The following is a 13,735-nucleotide window of genomic DNA, read 5'->3' on the forward strand; positions in this document are numbered from 1 at the left end:
GAGGTTAGGTATTTATTTAGTCAAAGGAAAAAATACAGACCATCTCCACTGACCAGCAACCGCTTTCCCCTAATACAAATCAAATAGCAGCTTCACAGAAGTTAACAGAACCATTCAGATGTTCCTGTCGGCTAAAACTCAAAATTTCTTTTCTTTTTTTAAGTTTATTTATTTATTTTGAGAGAGACAGAGACAGAGTGAGTGGGGGAGGGGCACAGAGAGGGAGAGAGAGAGAATCCTGAGCAGGCTCCCTGCTGTCAGCACAGAGCCCGATGTGGGGCTCGAACCCATGAAACCGCGAGATCACGACCTGAGTGGAAACCAAGGGTCAGACGCTTAACCAACCGAGCCACGCAGGTGCCCCTAAAACTCAAAATTTCTAAAAGTGAATTCTTTAGGCTGCCTCTCTAATTCTCCTCCTGACCTTCCTGGTGTCGGGCTCTCTCGGGGTCTCTCTTGGGGGGGGAGTGTGTGTGTGTGTGTGTGTGTGTGTGTGTGTGTGTGTGTGTCACTTAGTGATACCACCACTTTCCCAGTCATCCAATCTAAATACAATGCCTTTAGTTCATTTCTCCCTTTACAGAGAAAAAGTTAAAAATTTTACTAGAGTGGGGCTGCCTGGCTAGCTCAGTCAGTAGAGCACGCAACTCCTGATCTCAGGGTTGTGAGTTCAAGCCCCATGTTGGGCATGGAGCCTACTTAAAAAAAAAAAAAAATTTTTTTTTTTTGAAATTTACTAGGCAATATAAAAGATAATGAAGACATCCCACTCCTAGAAAGGCTCAATACTGAAAAATGTGCAGATTTCATCCCCTAAAGTAATGCAATTTCACCAAATTTTACAAGTAGATGTTTTTTCTGAAACCAGATAAAGTGACTTAAATACTCACTTGAAAGAATAAACAGGAAAAAATGCTAAAAAGAAACAAAGAAACAAACAACGAAGAGAATTTGATTTACCAGATACTAAAATATTACATGGCCACAAAAGTTAAAATCATGTAATCAATGAAGTAGGATATAGAGAACAGCAAATATATCCAAGAATATATAAGTATCTAATACAGAAAATTAAAAAATAGAAAATTCAAATCAATGAGGAAAAGAAATCTTGCTCAGTAAATGCTACTGGAATAATTGCCAAATGTTTTAAAAACACTGTAAGTCATAGACCAAAGAACATTCCAAATGTATTAAATATATAAATATTATAAAATATAATATGAAACCCAAAAACATCTGACCTTGGGTGTGATAAATCTTTCTAAGCCTAGAAATAATGTAAGAAATCACAATGGAAAAAATAAATATGCCCCATTACAGTTTTAGACTTTTATATTTCAAAACAAACATAATAATCAGTATACTACCAAAAAAAAAAAAAGAAGAAAACTCTGCAGAAATGATCTGCAACAATATAACAGAAATGGATTGACAGTGTTAACATACCACAGAATAAATAAGAATAACACTAAAACCCCACTGGAACACTGAGAAAAGTTAGAAATAGACAAATCCCAGGAAACAAATGACCAATGTATATATGAAACTCAGTAGACCTGCAAATTAAAACAATGAAGTACTTTTTTTGCCTAACAAATTAGGGAGCATTCTTCAGGATCATAATAATGCTGGTAAGACTGCCATGAGACCAACACTTTCCTACACAGCTCTATGTATTTTATAGCAGAGATACATATCAAGAAGTTTACAAATGATCTTATATATTTTGGCCAAGTAAATATCTACTTAAGAATTTAGTCTAGGGACATCTTGCTGGGTGGCTCAGTCGGTTAAGCATCCAACTCTTGATTTCAGCTCAGGTCATGATCTTATGGTTTGTGAGTTCGAGCCCCGCATCAGGCTCTGCACTGATGGCATGGAGCCTGCTTGCGATTTTCTCTCTCTCCCTCGCTCTCTCTGCCCCTCCCCTACTCATGCGCTCGCTTGCGCTCTCTCTCTCTCTCTCTCTCTCAAAATAAACAAATAAAACTTAAAAGAACTGAGTCTAAAGATACAGTCAGTAAAAACTTAAACACAGACATATATTAGAATTATTTAAAATAGAGAAAAATATTGGATCCGACAACAGGAGGATTTATTTAATCCTCCTTTATTTAATTATGGTAGTTAAGCCCTTTTAAAATTAAAAAAAAATTAATAAAAAGGGCCTTCCCTTTTAAAATTAAAAAGAAAATGATGGGAGTAGAATACAATACCACATCGAATAACAGAATATTATGGAGATGTTAAAAATATTGGGGAATATTTAATGACACGAAGAATTATTTTTTACTTTCTTTAAATGTTTATTTATTTTTGACACAGAAAGAGACAGAGCATGAGTGGGGGGAGGGGCAGAGAGAAAGAGAGGGAGACACAGAATCCGAAGCAGGCTCCGGGCTCTGAGCTGTCAGCACAGAGCCCGATGTGGGGGTCGAACTCACCAACTGTGAGATCATGACCTGAGCCGAAGTCGGATGCTTAACCAACTAAACCACCCAGGCACCCCATGACATGAAGAAAATTTATGATACACTGTTAAATAAAGAAGTCAAGATATGAATTGGAATATACAATATGATTTAACTATGTGCGCGTGTGTGTGCGCGCACGCGTGTGTGTGTGTGTGTGTGTGTGTGTGTGTGTGTGTGTGTGTGTGTAAAAAGGCTCAGCAGGGGCTCCTGGTGGCTCAGCCAGTTAAGCATCTGATTTAGGCTCAGGTCATGATCTCACAGTTGGTGAATTCGAGCCCCACATTGTGCTCTCTGCTGTCTGCATAGAGCCCGCTTCAGATGTCTCTCTCCCTCTCTCTCTGCCCCTCCCCCACTCTCTCTCTCAAAAATAAACAAACATTAAAAATTTCTAATAAAAAAAAGGCTCCATAACCACACCACAAAGAAATGTCAAATCATTATTATCCTGAGTGGCAGGATTATGAATGATTTTTATTTTCTGGATACATTCTTTAATTTCATTTTCTATAAAGTGAGACGTATTACTTACATAATCAGGTAAAATATTCATATTTAAAAACAAATGCCAAAACAGCTCCACGGGTTCCCCTCCCTTCACGGGATACATTCCGGACCCGTAATCATGGCACGCTCTAGATCTACACCACACACTTCTTTGCCTCCTTAATGTTCTGGCAACCTCCAGAGATCTAACCAGCCCCCAAAACTGCTGGGTTCTGTCACAACCCCATTTCTTGGCGTGCGCTATTTCCTCTGCCTAAGAGCCCGCCCAACCCCTAGCAGAGGCTTCTTCAAGCCTTAAGACTCAGCTCAAACGTCCCTCTTCTGTGAAACCTTTCCCAGTGTCCCCAGGAAGAAAGACTGCTTCCTGGCCTGAGTTCCACACCTCTTAAAGCACCACTGTGAGGGGAGTGTTCTCTAGCAAGGTTTCTCACATAGCCTCCTTCCTGCGTAAACTGAACACTGCCCCCAGTGATGCCCACACCCTAAGCCCTGGAACCTGTGAATGCCTGACATGGCAAAGGGACTTTGCAGGTGTGATCAAGTGAAGGCTCTTGACTTGAGGAGATTATCTTGGATCATCTGGTGGGCTCAGCGTAATCACAGGGGTCTCACGAGAGGGAGGCAGGCGGGTCAAAGGCAGAAAAAGGAGATGTGAGGATGGAACCAGAGGTTGTAGCGATGAACCGTGAAATACGGCAGAAGGTGCAAGTGGCCTTGAAGTTGGAAAAGGGAAAGAAATAAGTTTGCCCTGAAGTCTCCAGAAGGAACGCGGCCTTGCCCACACCTTCATTCCAGACTTCTAATCTCCAGAACTCTAAGAAAACAAATGTGTGTTGCCTTAAGCCAGGAAGTTTGTGGTATCTTGTTACAGCAGCAACAGGAAACTAATACAATCCTCGACTATCCCAAAAGCACCTTGGGGCAGGCCAAGAAGAGGGGGACGGTGGGGCCTGGAGCTGGGGAAAGGAAGCACTCTTGTAGACATTTGGTAGGTAAATGAAACATCATCCACCTCAAGGAAAACCACAGAAAAGAAGCAATAAGATAAGAGGCAGGAGGAGGAAGAAAAAAACATGGGCTAACATTTATTGAGACCTCAAGATTTACTGTTAATTTATTTGTTAATATTTTATTAACATTTTTCGAAAATTCATTACTTTCAGGCACTGTTTAAGAATGTTACACTGTCCTGAGCACTGAGCACAGTGTTATTATTCCCATTTTATAGAGGAGGGAAAACAAAGCAATGGATTAAGACACTAGCCCAGGATCCCACAGCTAGTAAATCAGCGAAGCCAGGATAAGAATATGCAGCAACTCTGGCTCCAGGGCCCATGCTGTTAAATATTAAGAAGGAAAAGCTTATACACGTTGAGGGATTTGCAGGAATTTGTACATTTACATAAGCCAAGGGGACTAAATGCAGTTGAAATCAGGCTGAATTTATTAAAGGAATATTCTCTATTTGATGTGCCACATTCTGTGCGGTTCTGTTTTCTACACTGATTCACACACATCTGGATTCAAACCCAGATATGAGGCAGAAGGGGACGTTCAAAGGCCGCCCCGAAGCTTCTCCTTCATCCAACCCACTCTCCCACCTCTGTCCTGCTGAGGCCCAGAGAAAGTTCCTTCCACAAGGCCGGTGTGGTAAACACGCCTTTAGAAAGTCTCCCATCCACGCTCAGGAAGATCTGAAAGCAAAACGCCTTGATGAGAAGGGAGGACTTGGCATCAGGAAAAGATTGCTTTCCCCGCGCAAAATACTGATGTTCAGTAATACTGAACCACAGAAAATCCAGGCAATGAATTAGAAGACCAACTAAGGAAATTTACCCAGAATTCTGAGGAAAAGGATAAAGAGATGAATAGAAGGTTTTTGAAAATTAAGAGACTTGAAGGAAGATTGGAAAGATCTCCAGCACAACAGGAAAGCCAGATGGCAAGAAGAAAGCGATGGGAGAAAACTAAGCTGAGGCAGAGAAGAGTGCAGAGAGACCTGAAGGGGACAGCCAGGCACCAGGCGAGATTAATGAAGAGGGACACCCCCCCCCCCCCGCCCCAGCAGGAGACATACTACAAACGTCTGAATCCAAAGCACCCAGGCCAGCTTGGAGCAGGTGTTCCCCGGCCAGTGGCTGGAGGTAAGGAGTTCTGACCGTCTGAAGATGGGGTCAGAGGCAGGAGCTCAGCCACGACTAATCCTGTCGGGGGGCTCAATCCTGCTCCAGGCTCGAGGGACTGTGTCCCCAGTGAAGGGGTCATTCCAGACACTTCACTCTGAAGGGACACTCCACTGACAGCTGGCGAAGGGAGCAGAAGAACGCAGGGGTTGGTCAAGGCCGACAGGAGGCCCTAAAAGAACAACCCATTTCCCTCTGTGCTCATACTGACTCCTGAGACCAAATGCATAGGTCCCCTCCCCACCCCCCCCGCCCCACCCCCCAACACACACACCAACCACTTCTCCAAACTCTCTGGACACCAACTGGTGTCCTACAACTCAACTGTGACACTAACTACCTGCACTTAGCACAGACCCCACAGGTTAAGGACTCAGTCCCACAGGACCGGTCCCACTTCAGGTGCCAGTCCCTGGCTGTCACCTGCACTTCTGACCAACCAGCTGCAAAGTGGGGGTTTCCGCTCCCCCTGCCTCAGGTCGGATAACTTGCTGTAACGACTCCTACGACTCAGAAGGCTGTTTACTTACTAGATCACCAGTTTATTGCAAAGGACACAACTCAGGAACGGCCAGATGCAAGATGCAGAGGGAAAGGCGTGGGGTGAGCATGGAGCTTGCCCGCCCTCTTCGGGTGTGCTACCTTCCCATAACCTTGGCGTGCTCGGCAGCCTGGAAGCTCTCCAAAACCCACTGTTTAGAATTTTTACTGCGGTGCCATTAGGTAGGCACGACTGATCAGTTCACTCGCCACTGGTGGTTAAACTCAATCTCCAAACCCCTCTTCCCTCCCCAGTGGTGGGGGGTGGGGCTGAAGGTTCCAGCCCTCTCATCACGTGGTTGGTTCCTCGGGCAACCAGCCCCATCCTCCAAGAGTCACCACAATTAGCATAAACTGGAGTGCGGCTGAAAGGGGCTTATTATGAATAACAAAAGATGCTCCTCTCAAAAATTCCAAGGGTTTTAGGAGCTCTGTGCCTGGAACCAGGGAGCGGATGTATATTTTTTTAATTCTACCATGAGGCCCCGCTCACCCTCCACTCTGCAGGGCAAGCAGTGACCTGGCCTCCCCCCTAGCCACAGGCACAAAGCAGGTGCTCGTGGGGCGCTGGCGAGATGTCACGGGGAAACAGGCCCTGACGAGGGCGAGGGCGGCGGGAAGGAGTGGACGGGAGTGAGTCAGGCCTATCCGTGTGCAGGCAGAACCTGTGGTCAGCGCTGGAGCCAACTCCCTGAGAGTGAACTTTTTAAGGAAGAAACTAGTGAGTGAATGTTTTTGTTTTTTTGTTTTTTGGGTTGTTTTGTTTTTTTGTTTTTTGGGGTTTTTTTTTTTGGCTTTCAGGCTATCACAATGTCCCCGTTGGGGCAGAATTCATAAAGGAAATGAAAGACTGCTAGAAAAAGCAAGGAAACAGATTCTCCCCTGAAACCTTCCCATGGCTGATGGGAAGAAGGCACAAAGGTCTGACCACGTGGTCTCAAGTTGGGATGACCCTGGAGGACCATCCTAGCTCCGGGCCCTGGGGACTGAGACAACGGTGATGGTCCTATCACATTTCACCTTCTCTCTCTGCCAGAACCTGTTTCCTTCACCCCCCAACCCTAGATATTATTTCCACGGGTGCCCTCCACAAACTTTCTACACGCAAATCTCTGTCTCCAGGTGGATTTCCCAGTAAGCAACCAAGACTATTTAGTTTTTACTATTTTAGTAATTAGATGTTTTGGTTTTTTTTTAATCAAAGGCCAAAGGTCAACAATTCAACTGCCTGGGGAGCCGGAGAGGTAAGTAAATGTCTGTGAAAGGCAGACCCCCTGCAAAATATTCTTACTCAAAGGCCCCATGAAAATATTCTTACTCAAAAAATTTTGAGACGCTGCAGAAGACCAATGAGGTTGGCCAATGTGTGTCCTCTGGACTGTCCACTTTACAAAGACATACGACATACTCAGTGTCACTTCACACTCAGCTCTGTTCATTCACTGGTCAGACGTTTCTCATCCTTGGGTATAACCCTGACAATTACAGTCTGAATGGCCCGTGTGCTTACTATTTGATGAAATCAAATTACTCTCCTTGCTGAAACATTCCTCCACGTTAGATGGCTAAGCCACCGGGAGGCGACCTCACAATGTTTGTCATGGTATTAGGTAGGGGTGTTTATTGAAGGTCTACCGTGATCATTTGTGAGCCCGGATTAATTTTGCTAAATTTAGCTTTTCAAGCACTGCTCCTGGTACATACACAATTAGGCACGGCATTTTTTACAGGTAAAAGCGACCTCAGTGTTGTCAAGGATAATACAATCGCCTCAATATTACACAAATATTTTAAAAGTCTGAAGAGACATTTTTTTGGGAATAATGGTCAAAGCTGACCATTTCACCTAAATATGAAATGAAACAGAAACCTTTAGGTCAGTTACCAGTCTGCATTCTTTTCATGCCAGGGCAAAGGCTAGACTTGTATTTTAGTTATTGTTTCCCTTTGTCTGAGTATCTTACGCATCCTTATTTGGAAGTTTTCCTTTCTGGCCTGCAATTGGAAAAAAAAAAAAAAATAGTACTCTGTAGAACTTCAAAATGCTTTCTAGTCTGGCCGCCATGTATGACGAAATCATACAGTTCTAAAAGGTGGAAGGGACATCGTAGATGGAGCTCAAGCCCTTTACGCACATGAAAACCCATCAAGGTCAAAAAAGAAGAGACGAGCCTGAACGTGTGCCTCTGAATCCCCTGTTTTGTCTAATACTCCCAGAAAAACAATCACCTAGAAAAAAATGGAGTTTGTTTATTTCACGTAATCCACTTATAATCAAGCCTCATCACACGTCTCTTGCGGTATCAGTCCCTTCAAGCTGACCGCACACGGCCTCAAATCTGAAACCCTCACATCGACTCTTACAGCCTTGAGTGGTAGAGGACATTAAAATTTCTCGAGGGGGCACAATCACATTAGTGAAGCTTCCCATAAATCCTGGCCCGCAGCACGCGCCCACGTTCTGTCCTTCCTTGCTCCCCCCTGGACCTCACTCTCCCCTGCATTCCTCCGCTTCACCTTCCCTTCTCCTTGCACATCCCTCCCCTGCACCTCACCTTCTCCTGCACCTAGTGCCTCCTCTCTCACTTCCTCCCAGCCTGGCCCTGCATGGGTCCCGAGGCTGAAAGAAGCCTAAATGTATCTGCTTCTCACAAACCCCTGGCTCAGCCTGACCAAGCCCTGGGGGCCAGTCAGCAAGCAGGGCAAACAAAGGATCCTGTCCAGCTTCGGAGAAAGGAAGCCTACCAGGTGCGGAAGGGTCTACCTGAGGAGGTGACATCAGGGCTGAAGAAGCCTGAAAGGATGAAAAGTAGGATGAAGGTAACATTTATCTTGCAAATGGCATTTTTGAAAATGAAAATAATAGGCGTGCACTGACCCGCAACAGGTGTTAACTGGGACTTAGCCTGGACAAGGGGGACTTCTGGTCGACCTGCAGAGGAGTCCGTGGACCAGTTCTGTGAGAGGAGCATCCGGGCACAGGGCAAGGAGAAGGGGCACGGGGTGGTTGCCGGGAGGCCCGTGCATCTCAGGGGAGGGCTGAGGCGAGGGGACGGCGTGTGCGAAAATACTTTATCTCACCAGGACGGCACTGTACAGCCGGAGATACTCGGCCCCCTGAGATGCTGTCCTCAACCAGCGGAACAGAAAGAGGTCTCCGGAGAAGCTAAAACTGTCTGTGCCCAAACTTCACACCTTTTTGTTGATCAGGAGAAGCCCTTCTGGTTTAGACACGGTTCTGGCTGCTTTCGTTACTGGTTTCCAGGCACACGGGGACTGAGGATGAGTGAGGGGAGTCCAGCATGCGGACATGGACGGACCAAAGCCATCAAGAGGTCCCCAGCACCATCCCCACCCCACCCCCGGAGTCCAGGCTGGTAACAGAACCAGTACTGTGACAGTAAAGGAAAAGCAGGATTGTCCATAATGCCTCAAGGACTATCTTGTATCTAAAGTGGTTAGCATAAGGCTCCGGATACGAGAATTTAGGACAAACCAGAGGACATTTTAACGTGCAGCTTCCACGAAAATGTAACCACCGCTCCAATTACTGTTGTCTACTTGATTTTCATTCCTTCTTCTTTCTTAATCACCTACAACTACTGGTTTTGAAAACCCTCACCAGGGCATAAAGCACAAAAGCAGAATGCCACAGAAAGTTAGGATGTCAGGGAAGGTGTGAGGGGCACGTGGACACACAAACACACGCAAGCAAACAACACCCACACACAAACGTAACCTGCAAAGAGAGACTGTCTCATCATGTCTCTGGTCCGGCCTATAACTAACTGCACGTAACACGCGCAATGGAATGTACTCAGATTGAAGGAAGGGCAGAGCTGAAGAGACCAAAACGCAACTATAAACAGATAATTTTCAGAATAGTTCTAGGACCACTTTGAATGGACTCCTTGTTTATCTGTGAAAAAATCAGAAGGTTAGACTGCTGATAATTTAACCTTCAAGATTTTTTTTTTTTTAATTTGGCTGCTGGTAGAGAGAAAAGCAGGACCAATTAGAGGAAGAAAAATGAATTCTCTGGCAGATAAAACAAAGGGGATTTTTCAAGGGCTTGCGAGGCTGTTGGCACTGGTTCTTCATTGGATAGAGTTTCAGGTCAAAATGTATGACTTTACCTTTCCAGGTTTATCATAACCCCTAATCTGAACACTTATCCATAATTAGGTTCAATTTGGAACACGGAGCTGGAGAGGGGAGGAGCGTGAAGAAGCGAAGGGAAAAAAAGACTAATTTTTCCAAAGTAAAGGAGCAGAGGTTAAAAACAATGAAGGGGGCAGGTCACTGGAGAGAGGGTATCTATGAATAGGTGGGAATTGTGAAAAGCCACAGGGAGATACTGCCCGTGGCCTGTTGGGCCTCTGACAGGGGTGGCTCCCCGTGCCCGGCCCCATGCGAGTCGCTGGCCCAGGATCTCTGGGTTATCTTTGTAGTGGTGTGGAATGTGGAAAATCTCTTTCTGTGAAACAAGCTTTTCTGAAGTTCATACCAGTAAGTGATTTTTTTTTTTTTTTTTAAATCTCGGTTTTAAATATGTGGCCAACCACATCGATTTTAAAATATAAAGCCTACCTTCTCCTGAGAATTAAAAAATTTCCAGGAAATACAAGGGGCGGCTGCCATCAATTCATTACAGCCGGGCTGTTCGCTAGGGCCTCTGGGGAGTGTTGGGGGCTGTGGAGATGAGATGAGGGGGGCAAGTAAGTGTTCTCGGGTAGTTCTCCCTCAGCTGGAGAACAAACCGTCCTACGATGTCCACGTGAAGGCCGGGCACCAGAGGGCATCGAAGGCCAAGTCAGAAGTGGGCCGGCCGACTGGGGAAGTGGCGTCTCCTGACGCTGAGCAGCAGGGGTGAGGCCAGGCCAATGGGACGGGTCTGGTAGAAGGACGGTCCCAGGGGACTGCTTTGTCATGGGAGTGCGACATCTTCATGAGGAGACGCAGAAACCTTCAAAATGCTCGGCGCCTTCATGATGCTTCTAGGATACGACCACACAGGCTGGTCTCATCTGACTGGAGCCATATCAGACTTTTTAAAAAAGTAAAACAGAGTTCAACTGGCTAGAAAGCTCATACCTAAAGCACATCTGGGTGACAAGCTCAACAAAGAAAACCCCAGTCTCCCCCGCCCACAAAATACCTGACTTAGGTAAGTCTAAAAAAATCATAGGGATACCTGGCTGGCCCAGTCAGTGGAGCACAAGACTCCTTATCTCAGGGTCGTGAGTACGAGCCCCATGGTGGGCATAGAACTTACTGAAAAAAGAGTCTAAAAACATAAAATCATAGGATATTAAAGTTATCAGAAACTTCAGAGCTAACCTTGCACACACACCCTTTTACCCATATAAGGCAACAAGGAACCAATAAAAACTTACAATAATTCATCTTTCATGTTAAAAAAAACAAAACAAAACCAAAAGGGGTATTAAGGAAAATGTGACCTAAAATGGGATTATAAGAGGAAAATTTTTTTTAAGTTTATTTATTTATTTTCAGAGAGAGAGCGAGCGAGCTCAAGTGCAAGTGGGAGAGGGGTAAAAGGGTGGGGGGGGGGAGAGTGAGAGAAAGAGAGAGAGCAGGAAAACAGATTCAGGGCTCGAACTCACAAACTGTAAAATCATGACCTGAGCTGAAATCAAGAGTCAGACGCTTAACCAACTGAGCCACCCAGACTCCCCAGGGAAAAAAATTTTAAATCTGTGAAATCATTATGTCTAACAAGAAAAATCATAACATCAAGATGAATGGCAAAAAGGTATGTTACAAAATTTAGCAATGATTTCTGATCTTCTGAAGGACAGTATCTCCAATTAACAGAGGACATTTGTGCCATCATCACTAGGATCTAACTCTCTAAGAGTTTACTGTTTACTACAGAGGTCTTGTACATTCCTTATTTCTCCCCCAGATTCTATACACATTTCTTATAGTGTGAATGTGACCTTCTAATAAACCACTGTTTCTGGTTATTATTAGCATAAAGCTACTGATATAAACACACATACCTACATACACACATACTGCATGTATATGCATATTCATACACATATGATGTACTGTATATATATAATATAAAATATATATAACAAAATTTTATATATATAATATAAAATATATATAACAAAATTATATAAATATATATGCATGCATTTCCTAGCTGTTTACTGAATTCTCATTCATTCTAATTGTTTTTCAGTTAATCTTCCTGGCTATTCTAGCAAGAAAATTATAGGACCTACAAATAATGCTACTTTTGTCTCATTTTCAATAAATATTATTTTTAAACATCTTACTGCTTTGGCTAGTCTATCTGAAAACAATGTCCTGTATGGGCACCGCTGTTATTTTCCTGACCTTTACAGGAATGTTTTTAGTTTCCTGTTAAGCATGGTGTGTGCAGCTTTCAGACCATTTTATTTATTACCTTAAGAAAGGATCCATTCATTCCTATTAAATGTTTCTAAGGTATATATTAAATTTTATTAAATGTATTACTGATATACAGATGAAAATTTCTTTCTTTAAATTCACTGTTGGCATAAATTCATAGAATAATATTATTGCATTCTTGGAATGAACCAGTTTTACAGTGGCATAACAGTTTTTAAATATATGGTTGGATTAAACTTGGCTTATATTTCGATTAGGACTTGTATATCAACATCAGTAAGAAGGTACTCTGGCTTTCTTTGTTAGCGCTATCTTTGAAACGTTTTGGCTTCACAGTACTAGTATCACTTTTGTGAAAATAAATTGGAATGTTTTCCATCTTTTACGTACTTCAGAATATTTTCCAAGTTTCTATTATTTGAGTATTACCGTCACAATTCTATTTGTACTTACTTCTCTGATTATATATTTAATTTTTTTTGCACGAACTTAACATTGACTTTTTCTTTTAGCCCAACTTCATCCTAAGTAGCATAGATTTGATGTATTAGTTATAATTTTTCTGACACATTTTAAATTAATTATTAAAATAAGAAACAGTCATCTGTATATATCTCAAATCATTACCTGTACCCTCTATAATATGGTAATCTTTGGGAAACAAGGCACTAGATGACTTTAAATATCACGGAAATTATATTTTTCTTGTATTTAAAGAACTTTACCTATTAAGTCATCTGGGTTCAGGGATATTTTTGGAGCTTTTAAGTTACTTTGTGATGTCTTCCAAAATTACTCTTCTGTCCAACTGTTTCGTTTCTTCAGGAACTGATTTTATAGTTTCATTTTCAAGTTCATCAAAATTTTATATTTTTATTCTATTTTTTTAAACCACGTCTTTGAATATGTGCATGCTTAAATGCAAACCTGGGATATTTCTGTTCTCTTCTTTTTCTTAGTCTAACTACGGTTAGACATTGTTTTTTGTTTTCTCTACTTCATTGTTTTAACAATAAACATACTCTTACATTTTTAACTGAAGGTGTTCTTTTTCTTTTTTGTTCATTCATATATCCATTCATTCAACAAATATTGACCATGTGCCAAGCATGTATCAGGCAGTGTACTAGGTGGTAAGAGGGTGGGTAAGAGGAGGGTGAGACATGGGGTACCTGGGTGGCTCAGGCAGTTAAGTGTCCAACTCTTGATTTTGGCTCCGGTCATGATCTCAGAATTCGTAAGTTTAAGCCCTGCATCGGGCTCTGCGCGGACAGTATAGAGCCTGCTTGGGATTCTGTCTCCTCTCTCTGCCCCTCCCGCACTTGCTCTCTGTATCTTTCTCAAAAATAAATAAAAATTTAAAACTCAAAAGAAAAAAGAAAAAAAAGAGGAGGATGAAACAGCCACAGTTATAATCTGCTTCATTAATTTCTGCCTTTTCAAAAAACACCTTCCTGTTTTCCCAGGTTTATTTTCTTGTTTATTTCCTAATTTTCTGAGTATAGTAATTAACTTATTTTCATTGTTTCTTTTCAGACATCAAAAAATTTCAGAGGAACGAACTTGCTTATTTGTAACTTGATGAAGCACTCCATAATCATTTTTTAATAAATTGTTGTT

At 42.8% G+C, this 13,735-nt stretch overlaps 1 protein-coding gene and 1 long non-coding RNA gene across 10 annotated transcripts in view; both read right to left on the reverse strand.

Moving 5' to 3' along the window:
• SPECC1 (sperm antigen with calponin homology and coiled-coil domains 1) overlaps window positions 1-13,735 on the reverse strand; it is a 288,182-nt gene that overhangs the window by 129,483 nt on the left and 144,964 nt on the right. The gene's annotated exons all lie outside the window — the stretch shown is intronic.
• On the reverse strand, window positions 4,080-6,460 carry LOC147574061 (uncharacterized). 3 transcript variants are annotated; one of them, XR_015243890.1, is made up of 3 exons: window positions 5,695-6,460; window positions 5,059-5,284; window positions 4,080-4,675 (listed from the first exon to the last, which is right to left on the reverse strand). It is a non-coding gene; the product is annotated as an uncharacterized LOC147574061 (long non-coding RNA). The 3 variants fall into 3 exon arrangements; XR_015243889.1 differs by lacking the exon at window positions 5,059-5,284; XR_015243888.1 differs by lacking the exon at window positions 5,695-6,460 and having other exon boundaries at window positions 5,059-5,376.

Source organism: Puma concolor, chromosome E1 (assembly GCF_028749965.1).
Source record: "Puma concolor isolate L17-30 chromosome E1, mPumCon1.1.hap2, whole genome shotgun sequence".
NCBI classification, from domain to species: domain Eukaryota; kingdom Metazoa; phylum Chordata; class Mammalia; order Carnivora; family Felidae; genus Puma; species Puma concolor.